The sequence below is a fragment of the Hippopotamus amphibius genome, chromosome 2 (genome assembly GCF_030028045.1).
Source record: "Hippopotamus amphibius kiboko isolate mHipAmp2 chromosome 2, mHipAmp2.hap2, whole genome shotgun sequence".
In the NCBI taxonomy this organism is placed as follows: Eukaryota; Metazoa; Chordata; class Mammalia; order Artiodactyla; family Hippopotamidae; genus Hippopotamus; species Hippopotamus amphibius.
Genome location: NC_080187.1, coordinates 227,842,406 through 227,865,723, shown reverse-complemented (window position 1 = coordinate 227,865,723; position 23,318 = coordinate 227,842,406). Strand labels below are relative to the sequence as shown.

Below are 23,318 nucleotides of genomic sequence, written 5' to 3'. Positions count from 1 at the left end.
GCAGTTCTCTGGGTGGTTGGTAGGGTCAAGCCATCCAGTGGGTTCCATTGTCCTAGCCACTCTAGTCACAATGATTGGTTTGGGGATGGCCACCTGGTCCAGATATAAGGAGACTTTGCTTCTGGGATCTTGTGATCGTTAGGTGAGACAATCTAAGAATAAAACCACGGGAAACTAGAAAGAAATGGAAAGACACTGGGTCTTCATTGGCTTGTCCAGCTACTGCATCTGGCCTTACCTAAGCCCACTTAACTGCTGGACTTCTCAATTACATAAGCAAACAAAGTCTCTTTTTGTTTAAGCCAAATGAATACTAAATACAATAGTATATAACCTTTTATGATTGAGCTCAAAGACTATTCTGTCAAGTTATATCACCTTTATTTTATAGCTTATTTAACTTAAAAGAATAAAGATGCCAAAAAACAAATAAAATCCTTCATTTTTCACACTTTCAAAGCCTCTCAAAGTTTCCCTAGGCTTGTGATGTCCCAAGTGAAGGAGGAAATAACGGTGATTTCAATAAGATACAAGCTTATTTCTCTCTCATACAAAATAAGGCTGGATTCTGGCTGGTGTAGGAGCTACAGTGTCATCAGAGTTCCAGGTTTCCTCTTCTTGTTCTGCCATCCTTAGTATATGGCTTCCATCTTGAATTCACTTCATGGTCCAATGTGGCAGCTAGAGCTCCAGCCATCACATTGATCTTCCTGTTTCAGGAAAGCACAGGCAGAAGGGAGAAAGGGAACAAAACAAAACAAAACAAAACAAAACAAAACAAAACAAAAAACCAGTATATCAGTAGTCTAGCCCCTCTTAAAGAGTCTTCACAGAAGATCAACCCAACAACTTCTGCTTGTATCTCAACGGCCAACCCAGCAGCAAATGTGTCTGACAAATGTAGCCTTCCAGCTGGGCATATTGTCATCCAGTTTAACATGTGGGTCTTGTTATGAAGGAAAAAGGAGAGAGTAGATACTGGGTAGGCAATTAGCAGTTTCTGCCCCACTTAACAACCAAGCCTGGCTTCTGTGTTCAGTTCTTTTGCTTGGTACCTGCTCCTCCAAAGAGACACCCTGGTTCAAGCTGCAATCACTCTCTCTGCAGACCTTTAACAACCCAAGTTGGCCGCCCCCTCACCCTGCCCTCCACCTGCCAAGGATCTCCTGACCAACATCTTCTGATTTATCCAGCCGAGAAGCATTTGTTGAGCACCTGCTGACTTTTATAGGAACACCTTCGTCTTTCATTAGAATCTTGGCTTCAGTTCAACTCATGGCACACTTGAACGTCTTCTCTGGCATGCTCTAGTCAGACCCCATTTGTACTTGCCCTTCTCCATTCACCAGTCTCCCTGGAACTAGTTCTTTCCAACACAAGTCTGTTCTTCAACATCAGTTTCTAACTTCTTCCTGGCGTTAACGTTCTCGGTCCCATGGGTAAGAGCCTAGGGCGACAAGGACTGTGGTCAAAAATAGCTGAGTGTGGGCTGGTCTCCAAATCTTTGTAGATGACAGGGTGTGATCTTGCCTGGGGACAGGTGACTGAGGCCAAGGCAGTGACTTCTTTCTCAGTTCTCTCTTCTCTCTCAGTTCTTCTGAACTTTTCTTGCACAGTTCAGACCCCTTGGACAGCATTGCAGGCCTCAGTTAGCAATGAACAGCACACACAAGGCCGAGCAAACAATGATAATGAGGTGACTTGTTGTCCTGCTAGAGACAAAAACACCTGCTCCTCCCCACCTCGCCTGCACAAAAGCAGAAAAAAATTAGAAAAAAGAGTTAATGTCTGATCATGCTAAGAACGTGTGTTGCCCTGAGTCCTCACATAAAATTGAATTTTCCCATTTTGATTTTAATTATAAACTGAAAGGTATTGTAACTCAAAAATGTACATTTTCTTACGTCTTTTCAAATAGCAACATCATTAGGCAGATGTGAACAATTATCCCCAGTTGGATTGTTTTTTAAGTTAAAATTTTCAGAGGAACAGATAAGTTATGCTTTAAATCCCTGGTTTAAAAACTAAACCAATGAGACATTACATCATTGGTTTAACCAAGAGGGCTTGACTTTGGATTTAGAGAGTTTAATTGGTCCAGTCATCTCTTTTATTAAAGCTGTCCATATATTTTTAAGCCAAAGAATTGTACTAATGCATATTTTTGGGCCAGAAGCGTTCAACATCTTGACGACCAAGTGATAAATGGTGAAAAGATTTGAGATCTAAGAGACTCTGTTGCTATATTGAAAGAGCAGGTAAAGAAATTCCAAGAGAAGGTGTTGGCATATGTCCCCTCTGCTTTTTAATTTCCAATGACAGTGACATCACCATTACAAACATTTCCCCATCTGGATTAAACAGAACTTGATTCTCCAGGGGAAACCAGCAGCATAAACTAAAAAGAAGTGCATTCTGCTGAAAAGCCAGTCTGTACTCAGGTGTCACACCACCATCAGCCTGCCAAGATCCCTGCAGAAAAGCAGTGCTGGAAATGACTTCACTCCCCCAGAAGCACCGTCACCAGTACCCAAGGATGTCCAGAGAACTGGTCGAATCTCAGAGGGCGTATCTCTTTGCTGCTGGAGAGGACACACTGAGGAAGGCAGATGCTGAAATGGACACGGCTTATCTCAGAAAGGTCATTTGAAGGAAAATTTATCCAGGAATGACATTCTCCTCTATCTTGGAGTGGAGGACCAGCCAGGTCCTGGCAGCCTTACAGCCTGGGCTTCTTTCCAGGGCTGCAGCTCCCCTACAGGTGGTTGAGCAATGTGACCCGAGCAGCACAGAAGCCCTGGACAGGCCTCTGAGGCTGGGGAGCCTGACCAAGAGCTCACCGATGAGAGGTGGCACTGTCCTTGGAGACACGGCCTTGCCTGGACTTGAAGCACCTCCATCGTTTTTCCGCCTCCAGTACAGCCCAGCCAGCGTCCTCTCCCCTTCCTGCTGCAGCACTTTGCTCTGGGGACCTTGAGCCGCAAAGCTCAAGCTGGGGGCGCGCGTGGCATTTTACACAAGAGGCATCGTTCCTGCATAACTGGCTGTGTGATGCTGGGCGGGTCACTCAACTTCCCAGGGCCTCAGCTGCCATCGCAGTGAAGCGGGGACTGTGGTCACATTCACCCGGAAGGGCTGCTAACCGGCACTCAGCGGAGGCCCCCAGGGAAGCACGGCGGATCGGCTCACAGAGCTCCCTCCATCTTTTGCTGGCTGTCGCTGCCAGTGACAAGGGGGCGGTTTCTCCCTGGGTTTCCACTCCACCAACACACATTTGCCTCTCCCAACATGGGACAAAGGTGATAAGAAAGGGACATGTATCCCTTGGTCTAGGAACCCTTTCATTCTGTCACTGGTTCTTGAGATATCAAAAGATATCTATGTGTGTACGTGTGTAGACTCCTTTAATTTTGTAAAGTCTAGGCTGATTTGATTACTTTTTCACGTCATGGTGAAAGTCTGTGTATTCAACCGTTCGTGTGCCGACTTCAAGAACGTGTGGATAAAATGTAACCAGCGTTATCTTGGTTCAAATTCCTTTTTTGTGACCAACTGTTGTCTCAATGAACCTTCGCAGGGTTTTTGTTTGTTTTTTTTTCTTAGTTACAGCGGAGAGTAAAATAAACACACCCAGACCTTCTCACAGGGAGATAGGCTGATGCCAAATTAGGTCAGTGGAGGCCTCATTTTGGCTCCCCGGTCACCGTGCCAAACAGATTTTCATGCACGTTGAAGACAGTCCATTAGTTCTTGGCAAGAAGAATGAGGTTTTCAAAGCTGCTTTCTCTAACAAGCTCCACCCCACCCCTGTTTCTCATACACAAAACCTTGCTGAAGGGGAGAGGCTCTCCCCCAGTTGGGGAGAAGAGAGGTCACCCCCATCTGCTATCATCCCGCCCCAGCCTCGACCGTCGTCACCTCCAGAACGCCCCTGGCCTGTGCTCTGTCATGAAATTCCCAGGACACCACCCAGATTAAAATCTCTCCTTCCCTCTCAGGAAAGAAGCATTTTTATTTCAAAATCATACAGTAAGAGTTTTGAAAAGTAGTTTGCAAACGTCTCTGCCTTTGGGGAAGGCATGTCCATTCACGACCGAAATTTTCCCTCAGTGCCTTAGGTGTTGCATCGACTGAGCTTCTGAGCTCTCAGGGTGCAGTCGAAAAGGAAACAAAGAAGTTCTGCCTCCCTGCTACGGTGGAAACGTAAGCCATGATGATATGGGTCGAGCCCGGGTTCTCAATGGAAGCTTTGGACTGGGTCCTGGGAGGAAAAGCCAGTAGGTTTCCGTTACAGCACCAACTGCCACTGGGCGTGGGTTCCTTGACCTGAATGTGCTCTGAGCAAGGTCTGCTTCCCGTAAGGGGGTGAGCCCCGTAGTGAAAGGTGCTGAGGTGCTCAGATTTGTACTCACCCGCAACCAGCATCGTGGAGCATGGTTACCATGGTAACATTGTCAGCCCCAAATGACTGTCATGAGGTGAAAAAATTCTCTTAAAATAAAGGAAGCCGGAAAGCGTATATTTATAAACCTCTTACCAAACACCTATCTGTTTGCAAAGTAGAACCTGTTCCTTAAGCTACAGATACTCAAAGATTGGGAGAAATTTCACAACATAAACATTGTCTTGAAAGAATTGTTATTCTCACCCCCTAAAAATGGTCTGTAAAAATAACGAATACAGATTTTTTTTTTAAACAGGGAGCGTTCTAAGGAGTGATAAGCCTGTACACTTAGATATCATGCAGTTACGACGTTAAAATTCTGCACTAAACTACCAGTAGCTTGTTTGAAATTTTGCAAAATGGTACTTGACTGGGAGTTTTCTTCTAAGTTGGACAAATTATTTCTGGCAGGACCAATAACTACAGTGTCATAAAATTTATCATACAATGAGAAAAAGATATTGGTCACACAGATCAAAACACATGGGCACGGTTTTTGCCCTGCTCTTGCGAAGCTCTAGCCTGTATTTGCCTTTCCTTATGAACAGAACCAGCATTTGATTTAGAGCAGCAGTGCGCACAGCCAGGATACCCAGTTTCACAGCCTCCCTGGCAGTCACACGTGGCCAGGTGATATGGTTCTGGACAGTAAAAGATAGGCAGACGTCCCTGGGGAGGATATTGCTGGGACACAGTTCTCCTTGGTTGCTCTCATTTCTGTATACCTTACAAGCAGAAGCGCTTACCGATAGCAACAACGTGTCTCCCCAAGGATGCTTGCATAGCATACAACCTTGGAAGACAGAGGTATTGTCTCTCTAGAGCAAAGGGGAGGCTTGCTTAGAACCTTGGAAGACAGGGGTGGTGTTTCACTCCAGAGCAAAGGCCAGGCCTGCCTACTGCCCACGGTGTAAGATTCGGGGTCCCTGAGTTCAAGGTTCCTCTCCCGTGAGGCAGCCCACTGAGTGTGCAAGCATTCCCGTGGGCCTATCTCTGTCACCCCGTGGAACTCGAGGGCAAGGAGAACTACTACAAGTTGTGCTGCTTGCTGTGTGTGGAATGGTAGGGCTGGCTGCCTCTGACCCAGGAGCCTCGTGGCTTCCACCAGCAACCATGAAACCACAGCAGGCTCACTTCTTAGTTTGCAGACAGGATGAGAGCTCAGACGCTTCATTGTTCTTGGTTGGATATAAAAGAAAAGTAGGAGAAAGGTCTTGTGCCATGGCCCTTCTCCTTTCTTCCTGCCTCGAGGTGAAGCAACCATTCAGGAACCACGTGGTGAGAGCGTGAGGACACAGGTCCACGTGCTAAGGATGGCAGAGCAGAAAGATGATGAACCTGGGTCCCGATACGGAATTACTGTGGCGGCCCTGGACTGCATAACTTCAGGCTTGTTATATGAGATAAATTAGCCTCTACTTGTTGAAGTCAATGTTGTTTTTCCCCAAGCAAATGCATCTCTAGAGTTTGTGTCGAACATAGTACAGGTAATTAAGTAATAGTAATTGTGTCAAACATACACAACTTAGGGCTTGCTACCTTCCTTACTTCATCCAGATTGTGCCTTTCTGTATATTAACATTATCATATGTATCTTTTATAAGCTAACTCAAATCCTTTTGGGAAAATCAGGTAAAAGTCAATTCAATAAGTACAACTTGATCCTGGGCTGAATTTATCCCTGAACTTCTGAGTCATCCCTTAAGTTATTAGCCAAGAAGGCAGTAAAAACAATAGGACTGGGGGTTGGGGGGAATGAATTGGGAGATTGGGACTGTCATACATACATTACTAATAAGAAAAAAATATCAAGTTGTACACTTTAAATATATGCAGTTTATTCTATGTCAATTGTATCTCAATAAAAGTTCTTAAAGAAAAATAAAATAAAAACCAAAAAACAATAGGACTATCTCTTTCTGGACAAGCCTACCACATGCCATGAGGCAGTATGTATCCAGCACCCCGCGATGGCTGGCTCATAGCAGGCCCCCATATTCGTATTAACCAAGTCTTCATGCAAGGTCTCTCTTTATCAAATGTGTTGGTTATGCCCCCCCCAAAATTAAGATTTAACAGAGAGTATTTCAATACATTAGTTCTGTCATTTGACTATAATACGCGTTTTTAAGAAAAGACCACAGGTCAACTTCAAAGAAATAGTTTCTTATATCTTTGTTCCTTACGACTATAAAACGCGGCATAACTTAACAGTGGAATCCAAAGAATCTGTTCAACCTTGAAAACTGGTGCAACAGGATACCAGGAGTAATAACAGAGATCATCAGAGATGAACACAGCTTTGAGCGTCATGTACACAAATTATTTTAAGAACATCAGATAAAAATTGAAACTTGTGTCAGGAAGAAAAATCAACTACTACACAAGATGAGAATATAGGAGGGCAATTTAGAACTTTACACCAAAAATAGAATAAACCAAAAGATACTGTGCAGGAGGAGATGAGTTAGAAATACCCTTAGTATTATTCTCAGTATATGTTATGATTCCTACTTTCAGTTCAAAACCTAAATTATTTATGAAATTATCTATAATATTTGTCCTTGGTATGATTTCTGTTTAAAAAATCTCTCCAAACCACAATGAAATACCATCTCACACTCATTAGGGTGACTGTTATTTTTGTAAAAAAATGGAAAACAGCAAGTGTTGGCAGGATGTGGAAAAATTGGAACCCTTGCGTGTGCTGGTGGGACTGTAACATGGTGAGGCCTCTATGGAAAACAGTTTGTGGTTCCTCAGAAATTAAACACAGAATTACCATATGATTCATCAATTCCATTCCTAAAGAACTGAAAATAGGGACTGAACCAGATATCGCACACGAGTGCTCACAGCAGCGTTATTTACAATGGCCAAACCCAACTGTTCACCAGCTAGGAAGGGATAAACAAAATGCAGTATATATATAAAATGAAATATTATTGAGCCATAAAGGTGAAGACAATTCTGATACATGCTACAACACGGGAGAAACTTGAATATATTATGCTACTTGAAAAAGGACAAATACTGCATTATTTTTGTCCCAAAGGGCAAATATCATATTATTTCTTTTATATGAGGTCCCTGGAATAGGCAAATTTATAGACACAGAAAGTAAAATGATTGTTACCAAGGACTGGGGTGGGGGTGGGGGAGGGATGGGAAATTGTTGCTTATTGGGTACAGAGTTTCTGTTTGGGTTGATGAAAAAGTTCTGGAAATAGTGGTAATAGTTGCATAATATTGTGAAGGTACTTAATGCCACTGAATTGTACACTTAAACATAGTTAAAATGGTAATTTTTATGTTGTGTATATTTTACCACAAAAAAAAAAATCTATGAAACAAATTAAACCAAGAAGATGGGTTTTCCATATGATAATCTCAATAGACGCAGAAAAAGCTTTTGACAAAACTCAACATCCATTTATGATAAAAACTCTCCAGAAAATGGGCATAGAAGGAAATTACCTCAACATAATAAAAGCCATATATGACAAACCAAAAGCCAACATCGTTCTAAATGGGGAAAAATGGAAAGAATTCCCTCTAAGAACAGGAATAAGACAAGGGTGCCCACTCTCACCATTATTATTCAACATAAAGTTTTAGCCACAGCAATCAGAGAAGAAAATGAAATAAAAGGAATCCAAATTGGAAAAGAAGAAGTAAAATTATCACTCTTTGCAGATGACACATTATACATAAAAAACCCTAAAGACTCTACCAGAAAACTGCTATCACTAATTGATGAATTTAGTAAAGTAGCAGGATACAAAATTAATGCACAGAAATCTCTTGCATTCCTATACACTAACAATGAAAGAGCAGAAAGAGAAATTAAGGAAACTCTCCCATTTACCACTGCAACAAAAAGAATAAAATACCTAGGAATAAACCTGCCTAAGGAGGCAAAAGACCTGTATGCAGAAAACTATAAGACACTGATAAAAGAAATCAAAGATGATGAAAACAAGTGGAGGGACATACCATGTTCTTGGATTGGAAGAATCAATACTGTGAAAATGACTGCACTACCCAAAGCAATTTACAGATTCAACGCAATCCCTATCAAATTACCAATGGCATTTTTCACAGAACTAGAACAAGAAACCTTACGATTTGTATGGAAACGCAAAAGACCCCAAATAGCCAAAGCAATCTTAAGAAGGAAAGATGGAATTGGTGGAATTAAGCTTCCTGACTTCAAATTATACTACAAGGCCACAGTGATCAAGACAGTATGGTACTGGCACAAAAATAGAAAGGAAGATCAATGGAACAGGATAGAAAACCCAGAGGTAAACCCAAGCACATATGGGCACCTTATCTTTGACAAAGGAGGCAAGAATATACAATGGAAAAAAGACAGCTCTTCAATAAGTGGTGCTGAGAAAATTGGACAGCAACATGTAAAGGAATGAAATTAGAACACTTCCTAACACCATACACAAAAATAAACTCAAAATGGATTAAAGACCTACATGGAAGGCCAGACACGATAAAACTCCTAGAGGAAAACATAGGCAGAACACTCTATGACATACATCAAAGCAAGATCCTTTTTGCCCCACCTCCTAGAATCATGGAAATAAAATCAAGAATAAACAAATGGGACCTCATGAAACTTAACAGCTTTTGCACAGCGAAAGAAACCATAAACAAGGCAAGAAGACAACCCTCAGAATGGGAGCAAATATTTGCCAATGAAGCAACAGACAAAGGATTAATCTCCAAAACATATAAGCAGCTCATGCAGCTTAATACCAAAAAAGCAAATAACCCAATGCAAAAATGGGCGGAAGACCTAAATAGATATTTCTCCAAAGAAGACATGCAGATGGCCAACAAACACATGAAGAGATGCTCAACATCACTAATCATTAGAGAAATGCAAGTCAAAGCCACAATGAGGTATCACCTTACACCAGTCAGAATGGCCATCATCTAAACATCTAGAAACAATAAATGTTGGAGAGGGTGTGGAGAAAAGGGAACTCTCTTGCACTGTTGGTGGGAATGTAAGTTGGTACAGCCACTATGGAAAACAGTTTGGAGGTTCCTTAAAAAACTAAAAATAGAATTACCATATGACCCAGTAATGCCACTACTGGGCATATACCCTGAGAAAACCATAATCCAAAAAGAAACATGTACCATAATGCTCATTGCAGCACTATTTACAACAGCCAGGACAGGGAAGCAACCTAGATGCCCATCAACAGATGAATGGATAAAGAAGATGTGGTATATATATATACAATGGAATATTACTCAGCCATAAAAAGGAATGAGATGGAGCTATATGTAATGAGGTGGATAGACCTAGAGTCTGTCATACAGAGTGAAGTAAGTCAGAAAGAGAAAGACAAATATTGTATGCTAACTCATATATACGGAATCTAAAAAAAAAAAGGTACTGATGAACCCAGTGACAGGGCAAGAATAAGGATGCAGATGCAGAGAATGGACTGGAGGACACGGGGTTGGGGGGGCAGGGAGCAAAGGGGAAGCTGGGACGAAGTGAGAGAGTAGCATAGACATAGATACACTACCAACTGTAAAATAGATAGCTAGTGGGAAGTTGCTGTATAACACAGGGAGATCAACTCCATGATGGGTGATGCCTTAGAGGGCCAGGACAGCGAGGGTGGTAGGCAGTCGCGGGAGGGAGGGGATATGGGGATATGTGTATAAATACAGCTGATGCACTTTGGTGTACCTCAAAAGCTGGTACAAGAGTATAAAGCAATTTTATTCCAATAAAGAGCTTAAAAAAAAAAAGAGATGGGTTTTGTTTGTTTTAAGAAGAGCAAATAGAAGAGATGTTTAAATTCCTTTTGGGTTTCATGTTCTCTTTGCTGTCTTTAAGCCCTGCCTGCCCATGCTAGGAAGCAATGTGACTAAGTGACATTGCCAGAGCCTCTCAGGCTGTGGGTCTGAGTGGTCACGTGCCTCAGAATGTCTCATGTCATTCGGAAAGCCGTCTAGTTCGGCGATTTGACTTCAATTCTTCGATGCTCAGAAGTGTGTGATGTTGCAGCTCTCCTCCCCTCACCCCTCAGGCGTATGCTGGGCCAGAATTTGTGAAAATATTATTTTAGGATTCCTTCCACTCCTATCATCTGCTTACTTTCCTTCCTGCAGATTTCATAATGCAGCACAGAGATTTCTGATTCAGCAGTTAAAACAGCCTGTGCATTAGTTATCACCTCCTTGTGACCCACTTTATACACAATTACTCATTCTGGCATTGAAAGTCCAGATTTTTTTTTTAAAATAAAATTCCTGGGACTAAAGCACATGTTTGTGGGAATAAAAAGGAGGGAGAAAGATATTGCCTGAATATCTATTGGTAGCAAAGGACCCCAAAGCGGGCATCCCAAATCAGCCCAAAGATTTCCTGTCCCATTTATTCTCTTGGAAAAGCTCTCAAATTACACCCTCTTCAGTTATTCCACACCCACAATCCCACTTTTTCCACCTCCCCTACTTTCATTTCCTTCAAAAAAAAAAATACATCTCTACGCTGAATCCGCCAAACGCGACTGTCCGCTGTCCCTCTCTGGGCTCACTGCCGTGGGGAACTCAAAGAGCAATGGGACAGTCCCTGCTCCGAGGAGGCACGGGTGCCAGTGCAGAGTCCCTCCCACTCGAATGGGCCACAGCCATCCCTTCATGCTTGTGACGTACAGATTCCTGCCCCCCATCCGGAGAATCCAATTCAGTCGGCACTTTTCGTGGTTTTGAGAAACACAGTGACAGGTTGGAAGGCAGTAGAACCTCTTGCAGGCTAAACTGAGGTAGCTCCAGCCCTGCAAGGGAACACAGAGAGGAGAGAAAGAATTAGCCTGCGAGACTGAGAGAAGGCTTCGTGGAAGAGGTGCTTCCAAAGAACCGCTGAAACCGGACCGTGGGGGGCACGGCAGGCGTTGTCACCCTCTGCAACCCACCCCCGAAGGTGAGGGTAAGACTTTGGGTCACATTCCTCCCACTCAGGGCTTTTGGAGCCTTTGGGGAGGATAGGAGATCCTGGGAGGATCCAGGTGGATGATGCTTTTTTCTGGGGTTCCCTCCCCCACAGTGAGCCCCAGCTCCAGACCCACCTGCTACAGAGGGCCCTGGACAAGGTCCTTCTCTGGCCTCCGGTGAGGGGTGATGTTATCTGCCTTGCAGGCTTGGTGTAAGCATTCAGTGAGTCAATGTGTGTCAAACCCTTGGTATACAATTAAAATTCAATATGTAAGAGCTAATGTTATTCTTATTCTAGTTTTTTCTTTAGGATAAATTCCTAGAAGTGGGATTACTGGAACAGGAGTGTAAGTGTTACTAAATGGGGCGTATAGAAACAATGTATACGACTCTTGAGTTTTGTAAAAGTGTCTAAATGTGACTGCTAGAGATAAGGATGTTCACTCATACCTGTAACATAGGTGCCTGGGCGGATATACACCGAGAGAGTAGCAGCGGTCATCTCCGGGTATTCTCTGTGTCCCCTCACTGCAGTGATAAAGGGTGGCCACTCTTCCTCCTCGTCGTCCTTTTCCTCTTCTCTCTCCTTCCCATCACACACACACACACACACACACACACACACACACACACACACACACACACACCCAGCTGGTTTTAATGCTTGGAAGTGAACACTTTTTCTCCCAGAAGACTCCTATTAAAAACGCAAATATATTACCTGAGAAAAGCACCACTTCCAACCCGGGTTCAGCAGCACAGCCTCCCCCCAGGTGAAGGATCCTGGCCCCGAATAAGGACAGACTGAAGGACTGGGGCAGGGTTACCATCCCCCAAGGACAAGCCCAGAATAGGAGCGATGGCAGTGGGGGTCCCAAGAGCTAGAAGGCACATCAGAAACGATCAGATGCTCAAGGAAAGGAAGCCAAACACCAAAGCGGGGAGCAGCTCTCTGAGATGGTGGATGTTCAGTCTGGAGGCAGAGGAGCGCGCCAACGGACCTTTGGGTGCCTCCTGCACAGTTTGATGAAAAGCCAATTATTGGGTGAAAAGAAAGATCGTAGACTAGAGATTGCTTATTTGCACACACCTGTTCTTCTTGGCATATATTTTAGAGCAGAAGGTTATGGTTTATACAAGTGAGTTCCAAAGGGCTGGTAAGCAAACCACTCTGAAAGCAGCTCTAAAATCTCCGAGTAGATAGATGCCACAACGCTTTGGCATTAAACTGACTCCTTAAAATGTGTTCTGTATGAAAATTTGCCTTTTTTGATTATTTTCTTTCATAGCTGTATTATTTTTGAGCATAGGGTTGCTTTTGGAAAAGCAAAACCCTTTAACATTCCCTCCAATATATTTTCATATTTCAACATATTTCTAGGTTTGGGGAGAAATGCCTTGAGAGATTGATATTTCTGAAATGCAACTTTGTGGTTTTGACTTTTCCCAAATTCTCTCAATTCCCATTTGAGACAGAAACACTTTTTCCCCTAAAGCTCAGAGCCATCCCTGCCCAAATCAGAGTCTAAACTTCACATCACAATTCAAATTGTAAGAAACAGAGATTTCCAGCTCAAGAAGACAGGGGCTAGGTAGAAAATAGGATGCTTAGGTAGTCAACAAGGACAAACAAAGGCTGACACTGTCTTGCATTCATCATAACAAAAACTAAAGGAAGGTGGGAGACTGAAGGGGAGGGGCCGGCGGTCACCAGTCTTGTATTCTCTTCCTCCACAAGGCCCTTCCTTCAGAGGAGGCTCCAGGATTGGCTCTTTCTGGGCTCTGTCCTTAAGGAGACAGGCCCACGGGGGTTGCTGGGCCTTCTGCTTCCTGGGTGAGGATCTCAATCCAGATCTGGTTATGGAGGGAGCCTTACTCTCTGGCCCTTTTACTAATTCTGGAGGGAAAGGAAAGCAATGCCCCAGGCAGGCAAACCAGAACAGCACATAGAGAATGCCCCAGGCAGGGGCAGGATGGGTGGGGCCCCACAGGGGGAGGCCAGAGAGGGGAACCGGCCAGAGCATCTGGTGGCGGTGGTGGGGTGCTTCTTTCTGCTCACCAGCGGGGATGGCAAGGGGGTGTCTCTGGCCGAGTGGGTGCTGCGCTTATCTGTCCTGGGTCCTCTTTGCTGCTCTCCTAACAGCTCCCCGTCAGGCCATCTCACCTGCCTCTCCAGCTCCAACCTGCATCCGTGCTGGGGTTTCCCAGATCTCTTCCCTGGGGTCCAGACTCACGCATCCACCCCCCACCAGGACATCCCACGGGCATCTCAAACCCAGCCTGTGCTGAGTGAGCTCTTCACCTTTCCATCTAAATGTGCCCTCCAGTTGGAGTCTCTTATCTCAGTCAGTGTGAGTGGCCGTCCCTGCTCACTCACACCAGAAGCCCTGCCTACCCTCACCCCCATCTTCTCAGTTACCAAGTCCCCATTACCAGCCTGACTCCTAAGCCACCGTAACCACCACCTGGGACGTCAGCTCACCCTCACCTTTCAGGGGATTGGCGTGGCGGCCTCCTCCCTGGCCTCCTCCCTGGCCTCCTCTCTTGTCCTCCTCAAGTCCAACCCCGGGTGATTTTTCAAGCAAGCAAATCTAACGCCACGTCAAGCCTCCTTCTATGTTCCCACTCCCAGGCAATATGTTCGCAGCCTAAACTTGGCATTGGCGGCTCACAATTCTATTCAGAATGGCAGCTTTTTAAAAAAGTTACATTACAAACTATTTAAAACCCACAAAGAGGCATAAAGACTATAATAACAGACATCCCCATCCCCTAACTTTAGAGACAAAGCCTTATCTCTAGGACAGCCGCAGCTCCCCACGGGCCCCCCGCCACCGCCTCTCCCGCAGAGGTAACTGCCGTTCTGCGTCTGCCATGGTTCCTGTGATGTCTTTGTAATTTTCCCTAACGTGGCTTCTTTATTTCAGGATAACTTGTCATTCTTCCTTATGAGCCTCTCTTGCCGCTGCGATGTCAGTGAAGTCCAGGAAATGCTATGAAGAGACCCTTTAAAAGGTTGTCCCTCCAGGCACATTTTCAGGCTCTCAGGTGTCTCTCCTCCTTGCTGCTCTCTAGTGTGATGCCTGCGTAACGCACTGGGTGGGGGGGTGCTGTGTTTTGTGACCCTGTGGGTGAGGGTTGGGAGGGTAGAAGAAAGGTGCTTGAATCCCGACCACATCCTCCACATCCTCACTGATTCCCGCTGCGGGGTGGCTGGACTCAGCCTGTTCAGCGTCCCCTGCCCCTCTGACCGCAGGGATGCTCTGCTATCCTCCCCCTCAGCCCGACCCGAGAGGCCAGCCTTTGCTGTGGGCTCCCCCTGCCCTTCAGCACTGCAGACCCCATAGTAGGCTCTCTGATTCTCAACTCAGCCATCTCCCATGAGATATAGGAACTGAAGGGGGTTCAGAGAAGCCCAGCTCCAGCCCTTCTTTGCCTAACCATGCTGCTCCGTCTCACTCTGATAAGCTGGGGCAGTTTGAGAGGTGTTTTCCTTTCTGACCCCAAATATGAAACAAGGTTAACCCCCCAGGTCTGGTGTTCACATCAACCTCCCTGACAAGCAGACAAGGGTGTCCTTCATCTGCACCCTTCTTACCTCTGTGGTAGTTGGTCTCCAAAGAGGATTCATCTCTCCCTGTATGTGCAAACTGCTCCTCCCATCAAGAAGTAGAAGCTACTTCCTCTCCCTGACTCAGGGCTGGTCTTGCAACTTGCTTTGATCAACAGAGTGCAGTGGAAGTAATGTTCTGGTACTTCTGAACCCAGACCATAAATGTGCTGGAAGCTTCCTCTTCCTCTCAGTTGGAAGCCATCTGCCAGGGACCCTGAGATCATCATGCAGTGAGGAAGACCTAGCTTAGCCACATGAAGAGGCTAGGGAGAGAGAGGCCTAGCCAGCCCGAGCTCTTCCATGTATCCCAGCCAAGGCACCAAACTTGGTAGTTAAGAAGGCTCCTTGGATATTCCAACCCCAACAGATACTCCGTGAACAGAAGAACCACCCAGCTGAACTCAGCTCAGATTGCAGAATTATGAGAAATGATAAAATGTAGTTCAAGCCACTAAGTGTTGAGGGTGGCTTACTATGCAATATCAAAATGAAACACCCCTCCCGCTGCATTTCTCACCACTGCCTGCCTCATACGTTATGCTTCAACAGCTCCTAGCAGCTTTGCATACGCTATGCTGCATCTGACTTCTGTACCTTGTATTCAAGCTATAATCTCTTTTCCCACCTGTCTCCTTTGCCCGGCTAACTCCTGTTCCACTTCTGACACTCTCTCTCTCTCTCGTAGGCATCCATGATACCTAGGCAAATCACATCATTATACTAATGACCTTATACTATGATTTTTTATGTATCTGCCTCCCAAACTAGGCTTGAACTCTTTAAGGCTGGGTATTATGTCTCATTCAGCTTTGAGATACCACTTTACATGGAAATGTGAGCACGGTCCTTAAACTTCTTTAGCTCCGTTTCCCTGTGTCAGTTATGGATAGAATTCAGTTGTCTGCAGCAGAAACCCAACCTCACTGGGTTAACTAAATAATGGTTTATTTTTTCATACAACGAGTCTGAAAGTAGGCCTTCTGGAGCAGAAAGAGAGGCTTTACCATGTCAGAACATCCAGTTTCCTTCTGTATTCCTGCTTCACCACCCTTAGGACACGGCCGTCCTCCTTACGGTTGCCTCAAGGTCACAAAGTGGCTGCTCCGCCACCAGCCTCTTACCCATGTTCCAAGCATGGAGAAGGAAGGAACAAGGAGGAAGGGGTAATGTCCATATAAGGACAGCAACACTTTCCCAGAAATCCTCAGAAGACTTCTACTCAAGTCTTACTGGCCAGAACTGTAGCACATAGCCATCCACAGCTGCAGGAGAGACGTGATAAAATGTTTGCAAAAGGATAAATGTCTGCAGTGATTGCCCATGGATCCTAAGCTTTGCACTAGAAGCAGTAACTGCTTGGAGTTATCTTTCTGTAAGGAATAAGGAGGGGATGGATGTTGGGTAGCAACTGGTAGTGTCTATCTCAGTCCCCACCTGTAAAACAGGATTAGGACATACCTCATAGAGCTGATGAAATTCAGAGAATGTAGGCACAATACTGTTCTTCCTACCAAGGACATAATAAGCACGCAATGAAAGCAATTATCTTTCTGCATTTCCAGATGTGGCACTTAATTCAAACATCTAAGAATTTTCCCTGAAGGGGCAGAGAATCAGTTGGCTCAAGGCAATTGTCCCACTCTCTGTCTGCAATGCTTCTGTGGTGAATTTGCTTCTAATGATTTATAAATATTTTCTCATTAGTCTATTCAACTGTTAATAAATCCAAACAAGATTATCATTATGACTCTTCACTTACAACAGTGTAACCCAGAAAAAAACAAAGCTTAGAGAGACAGGAAAGGCAAATGAGCTGTTTTCATGGCTTGGTGGCTACAGTGTTGCATATTTTATTTCTGATTCATGGAAAAATATCCAGCACACAGGAGTCAGATTGGTGAGCAGTCTCAGACCAAGGGGGGTAAGAATAAAGTCTCCAAATCCTTAGTCACTGGGACCTGGAAATATTAGCAACAGGAAGATTTCTTTTTTGCTAGGAAACTGCTCTGTCAACCTGCGACTCCCCTTGCCCCACTCGGGTTTTCTGTTTGTTTGTTTAAGCAGACTACCTAAAATTTTCTGTATTGGTTAGGGCATTTTTGTTTGCAAGGGAAAAACACAAAATGGCTTATTAAAAAGTGAATTTATTGCCTTGAGTGACTAAAAAGTTCAAAGTAGGGTTTCAGGCACAACTGGCTCCAGGTGCTCAGGAATCTCTCCATCTCTCAGGTTCTCCCTCTGTGGTAACACAACGGGCCCCTTGCAGCTCCTAAATACCAACGCACCAGCTCAGCAACCCCAGCAGAAAGAGGATGTCTTTTTCCCAGTGGTTCCAGAAAAAGCTCCAGGAATGGACCAACTTGGGTCACATGCTCACCCCTGAACCAATCACTGTGCTAAGGGAACATGGTTCTGTTATTGGCTAGTTGGGGTCACATGCCTAAGCCTGAAGCCAGGAGATGGGGTCAGCTCCATTCAAACCACTTAGGTTGAGAATGGGAGAAAGATGGTCCTCCAGAGGCTGGTTGGGGTGCTACTGCCAGCCAAGCAGTGTGCCCAGACCAGGACTCACAAAAGCTTCTAGAGTTCTGAACAGATTCAGATTCGTTTAGATACTATTGAAAGTTAATACCGTAGTAATGCCAGTGACACTCTTTACCATCTGTTACAATCCTACTCATTTTTCAGGCTCATTTCAAATGTCACCACAAACACATCTCCCTAATAAGATTAATTTTCCACAGCGCTTTGTTTATTTTTCTCTCCTGGCGTGTATCATTTCTTGCCACAGATTATGGTAAGTTACACATCCATTTGTCTCCACTCTGGAGCTGAGCAAGGCCCTCCTCTCACCACTGAAAGCCTGAGGACAAGGGCTTCTGTCTGGTGGTGACCAGGCCTTGGAATGACGAGAGTGCAGGATGGTGAGGGGGGAGAGATCACGTGGCCTCCTCCAGGAAGAAAACACAATGCCAGAGCAAAACTGGATTTTTAGAAGCCAAGGTGGCTTTTCTTTCTTAAATCTTATTGGAACCATCTTTTTTTAACATACATGTGTGGTGAAACCTGGAGTGAGGCTGGAAACAGATTCAAACCCCGAGACGGCAGGAGTCTTGGAAATATCGTGTCCTGAATGAATTAGGAAGACAGGGAGTTGTGAGACGCCTTCCGCCCTTCAATAAACAAAAATGCAAATATCCCAGATGCCTTTTACACTCTCCCCAAGGCTAGCAGCTTATCAATCAGTTCAGAACCCTTCCAGGCTGCTCCAATTTTTACAAGCTGTTTCCTCTCCTGTCTTTGGAAGCTTCATTCCAGGGACACTCCCCTTGGGAGAGAAGGCACCGACATACCAACATCCTTCCAGAGCCACCCTTGCTTGTAGGCAGCTGCAGGTTTCCCGTGAACGTTTCCTGTTCGACTCAACAGGTTTTAATTATGTGAACTCATATTTGCTCACTATTAAACCATGTTTACCCTCGTAAAAGGCAAACTCCAAAGGACTGGGATTACGCAAGCCCAGAAGGGGCTGGACATTTATATAAACATGCTCATGTTTCCCGCCACCTCACATTGCCTCACGGCTCCATCCTTCTGGGGGTTCTGCACCTTGGTCTTCTCATTTGAAGCAAAGGATCACAAGTTCTCTTTTTCCAATTTCCACCTACTCCTGGTGGAAGCAGGACTAAGTTCTCCTCCTACAGACACCTCGTCTTTCTGTGGAGAAACATCCTCTGCTGGTTCCTTAGTCGAGACTAACTCTTTGTGACCCTAATGGTGCTGCAAAGATGCTTCCCTGTGTGTGGCTTCCGGGTCACATTTCTGAGCCAAAAATGGAAGACTGCTGCAGAAAACCTGAGATGTATTGTTTCTCGGTTCTTGTCAAGCATATCGCATAGTTTGTTCCACTGCCAAGTTTCTTCCTCATAATTCTGACATGTTGGTCCTAAAACACATTCATTTCCCATAACCGAAAGAGCCTAAGTGGCGGGGGTGGGGGAGGGGACTTTACAATTCAGGAGACTTAGAAATGGAAGCTCCTTACAAGAGACCTCAGTTGCTATAATAGCGAGCACTAGAGTTTCTAATGCATGGTTTTGGGTGGCTGTCTCATTTAGAGCTGAGAGGGAATGTAAGGTCCTTTCTCCCCTCCCCCCCAAACATGCACACCAGGCTGCTCACACGGCAGGGATGGGGGCGGGGCGGGGGGGCCCATCTCAGGAAAGGAAGCCAGAATCAAGTCACACATCTACCAACCAGTGGGAAGTGAGCCATTTGATCCACGAAGTGGCTGAAGCAAGAGCGTGTAAGCACCCTTTTGTCTACAACGGAGCCCGTGCTTGGACCACGAGAAGTCTGGCCCACACCAGACGCTCTCATCGCGGTCGATATTTAACAAGACAAAACGCACGCCCTTCCTCTTCTCTAAATTAGTTCTGTGATGCGGGTGGAAGGAAAGTCTTCGGCTCTCAATACGCATCACTCTGATATAAATAACCACCTCTGAGGGCCTCACACTTGACTTCCTCAAAGCTCAGGTCTTCACTTCCCCTAATGTGTGGTCAAATATACCTGTTCCTCCAAAAAATGGCAGGTTGACTTCTTCTCAGTAAGTTACCCTCAGATATTTCCGAGGCGCGGTCCTCTGCCTGGGGGACCAGTTACACGCACACGCAGGATGGTCCATCGTATTCCTCCAAAGACGCTAACCTACAAATCCAGATGGGCAATTCTGGAAAGCAAAGACAACCGGCCATACTCTGTGATCTTGAATCACTGCCCGCCTGTAGGGATAAATCGTTCAGCTGAAACCACGCCTGCGTGGACAAGCCCACGCACACCCCGCGCACGCGTGCACACGCACCCAAGGCCATGTGCCACGAACAGGAGAAAATTCCACGCTTTCAGCACAGGCACCAGCCACATCTTTAAACTGTGACACTAAGAAGGCAAGCAGCAAAATGAGCGATTTCAGGCCACTTTTGATTATATATTTTTGGCGCTTGGCCAGCAGAGCAATTTCCCAGCAAACCAGCTCAGACGGTGCACTGTTGAACGTGCAGTTCACCAGCCTTAAACCAAGCTCTTCGTCAGGCCGGGGGGATGTTTCGTCTCCTCATCCCAGCTCAAGCTCCAGTCCTGTACCATGTTAACTAAATCACGAGTAATCAGCGTTCCCAAAAACGTGCAAGGAAGAAGGTAGCAACGAGGAGAGGTGAACCGAATAAAAGCAGCTCACGCTGTGAGCAACCGGAAAGTCTTCGAACAACCGGACGAGCCCGTGCTCAGCGCCGCTGGCTGACAGGCACGACGAGCCAGTGCTCCGTTTCAGACCACGGGGGAGAACAGACCGAGTTCAAGCACACTTCTCCCACGGGGGACCCTACACCCATCATCCAGACGGTCAAGAAAATAGTTTCCCTCTAGTGGGCAGCCTTGTTTGAGGAAGTCATGTTTACAAACAAAAGCTGCCCCTGGGCATCTGTGATAAAGGTTGAACTGGACCCCTTTCTACATCGAGGATGGGCTCAGAGCACCTAACCTTCTTCCGGGCATCTACTCAGATTGAGGGGCCCTGGGGCCTTAGGAGGGAAGAAGCAGCTGTGGTATTCCTGGCCTTACAACCCAAATCCAGTGTGCGTCAGGCTACCTTGAAGATTCCAGAATGGAGTCTTCCTCCTCATTAGATACCAAAGTCCATAAGAACCACACTTTAAAGTTCCATAAATACACAGTAAATGAATAAATAGTCACTGACCATTTATATGCATGGCATTTGGGATGGCAACCACTGATACACAACATTTGCCCCATTTAAGATCTAACTGAGGTGGACTTCCCTGGTGGTGCAGTGGTTAAGAATCTGCCTGCCATGCAGGGGACATGGGTTTGAGCCTTGGTCCTGGAAGATCCCACATGCCTTGGAGCAACAAAGCCTGTGCGCCACAACTACTGAGCCTATGCTCTAGAGCCCGCGTGCTGCAACTATTGAAGCCCACAGCCTAGAGCCGGCACTCCACAACAAGAGCAGCACGGCACGGAGAAGCCCGTGCACTGCAACAAAGAGTAGCCCCTGCTCACCACAACTAGAGAAAGCCCACACACAGCAACAAAGACCCAGCACAGCCAATAAATAAATGTTTATTAAAAAAAAAATCTAACAGGCTTATATTAGGGGAAACTACTTCAAAGTAAAAAAAATAACTTTAATTTTTGACAGTTTCTTAGCTCTTTGATGTTATCACCTGTCTTGAAATTTTTTAAAATAAATATTTAAAAATCTAGGCAGCAAATGGCATAATTTTATTCGTGCCCTAAGTGTTGGATAATAAATTAGCCTCTGTCTCTCACCCTCATAAATTTCAGACTGATTAAAAAGCCTAATGTGAAAATCAAAATGAGTAATAAAAGGAAACATAAGAAAAAATTTTACAATCTTGAGATAGGGAAGGACTTTCTAAGCAAGATATAAAACTCAGAAACCATAAAGAAAAAGATTTATAGCTTTGACTGCATACAAATTTTAAACTTTGTGAAATAAAAGTCAGTATGAATAAAGACACGGAAAAAATATTTACAATAGCTATAACACAGAATTAACATCCAGCATAAAGAGAACACAAACCAACCACTCAATAATTCATGTACAAGGAATAGTCGTAGGAAATTCACAAATATAATTGGCCAAGTTGATAATATTACCCCTGACTCCAAACTTTCATCCCTAGATATATACACAACATAAGTGTATGCACGTGTTCCAACACACACGCTCAAGAATGTTCATGGCATCATTCGCTAACAGCTAAAAGTTGAAAAGAATCCAGTGTCCATCAATAAATAAACTGTGGTATATTTACATAATGGACTATAACAAGCAATGGAAATGAATACATTACAGCTTCAAGCAAGCTCGTGAATGGCTCGTCATGTTGAATGAAGGAAGCCAGACATGAGCACATGTTGTATGAAGGTCAGAAATAGGCACGACTTATCTATAGGGGTCATATTACAGGATAGTGATTACTTTGGGAGAAGGGGGAAAAGGTCTGATAATATTCTATTTCTTGACCTGGGTGGTGGTTACCAGAAGAGCTCACATTGTGTTAATTCTTTCAGTAGTATACCTGTGACTTGTATACTTTTCTATATTTTTATACTTCAAGAAAATGCTCCCCCAAATCCAAATGGTCAACAGGCATATGAAAAGATACACAATAAAACTGGTAAATGAGAGAAATGCAATTTTAAATGACACAGCTTTTTCTGCATATGATGCTGGCAATTTTTTTTTTAAATTGATAATGTTCAGTGTTGTTGAGTATTCTGGTGTCTTTGTAAATTAGAACAGAATTTTGGGGGAGAAGCTTTGGTGTTATTTACCCAAAACTCAAGTGTGCATGCCTTTTGGTCCAGAAATTCTACTTCTAGGAATATATCCTTCAGAACTATTTGTGCAATAAGCACACGAATTTGTGTACCAGAACATTTGCTGTAGTATTGTTTGTGATGCTGAAAAATAGCAAACCGCCTATGTATCCACAATCTGGAAAGAATGCAGCCATTAAAGAAAATGAGGGGAGTCTCTGTGTACTAACACAGAAAAAAACGGCAAGGAACATTGTTAAGTTAAAAAAAAAAAAGGTATGTCAGAGAACAGAACATATTAGATGAGTTTGTTTATGTATAAATGACCGGAATGTAAACTTTTAAAACAAACCAAATTTAAAACAAGAAAACAGAACTAAAATCTGCTGTGGCTCGTTTATCTAAATATCTTACAAATCCTATCACAAAATAAACTTAGCTTCTCTCTGGAGATAGCATGCACTGTATAAGAATTCCCTGGAATCGTCTCTGTTTCCCGGGACAAATCCTGAGACGACCGCACCGCGACAGGGAAGAACTCTTTCTTGTTCCACAGCCTCCCAGAGGAGCCTCCGTGTCTCAGAAATGCCACCTCCCACACAGGGCTGAGCCACTGGCCCATGGACTCTCTCCAGCCTTTTGTGCTTCCGAAGCACTTTTCAATAATTAACTAATCTGCCGAAAGGGCGGGGTGGGTGTGGCTCCCACAGACTCTGCACGCCCTTGTCAGACACAGTCCTTTGGAACGCAGAGGCATCCCTTAGCAGTGGCTGTTCCCCGGCCCCTGCCCTTCCTCAGCCCCCAGCTGAAGGCGCTGGGGTGGGGGAGGTGGGGGGGTTCAAGGCACCTCCCAGAAGGTAACTCTTCCCCAGCGAAGCCCTTCCCGGCCCCACCTCCACCTATGGGGGAAGAACA

The 23,318-nt window shown here is 44.8% G+C and overlaps 1 long non-coding RNA gene across 1 annotated transcript; it reads right to left on the bottom strand.

The window, feature by feature from the left end:
- Nucleotides 1–370: 370 nt before the first annotated feature.
- On the bottom strand, nucleotides 371–23,168 carry LOC130845921 (uncharacterized). Its single transcript, XR_009051484.1, has 3 exons — nucleotides 11,873–23,168; nucleotides 11,144–11,265; nucleotides 371–1,747 (listed from the first exon to the last, which is right to left on the bottom strand). It is a non-coding gene; the product is annotated as an uncharacterized LOC130845921 (long non-coding RNA).
- Nucleotides 23,169–23,318: the final 150 nt, after the last annotated feature.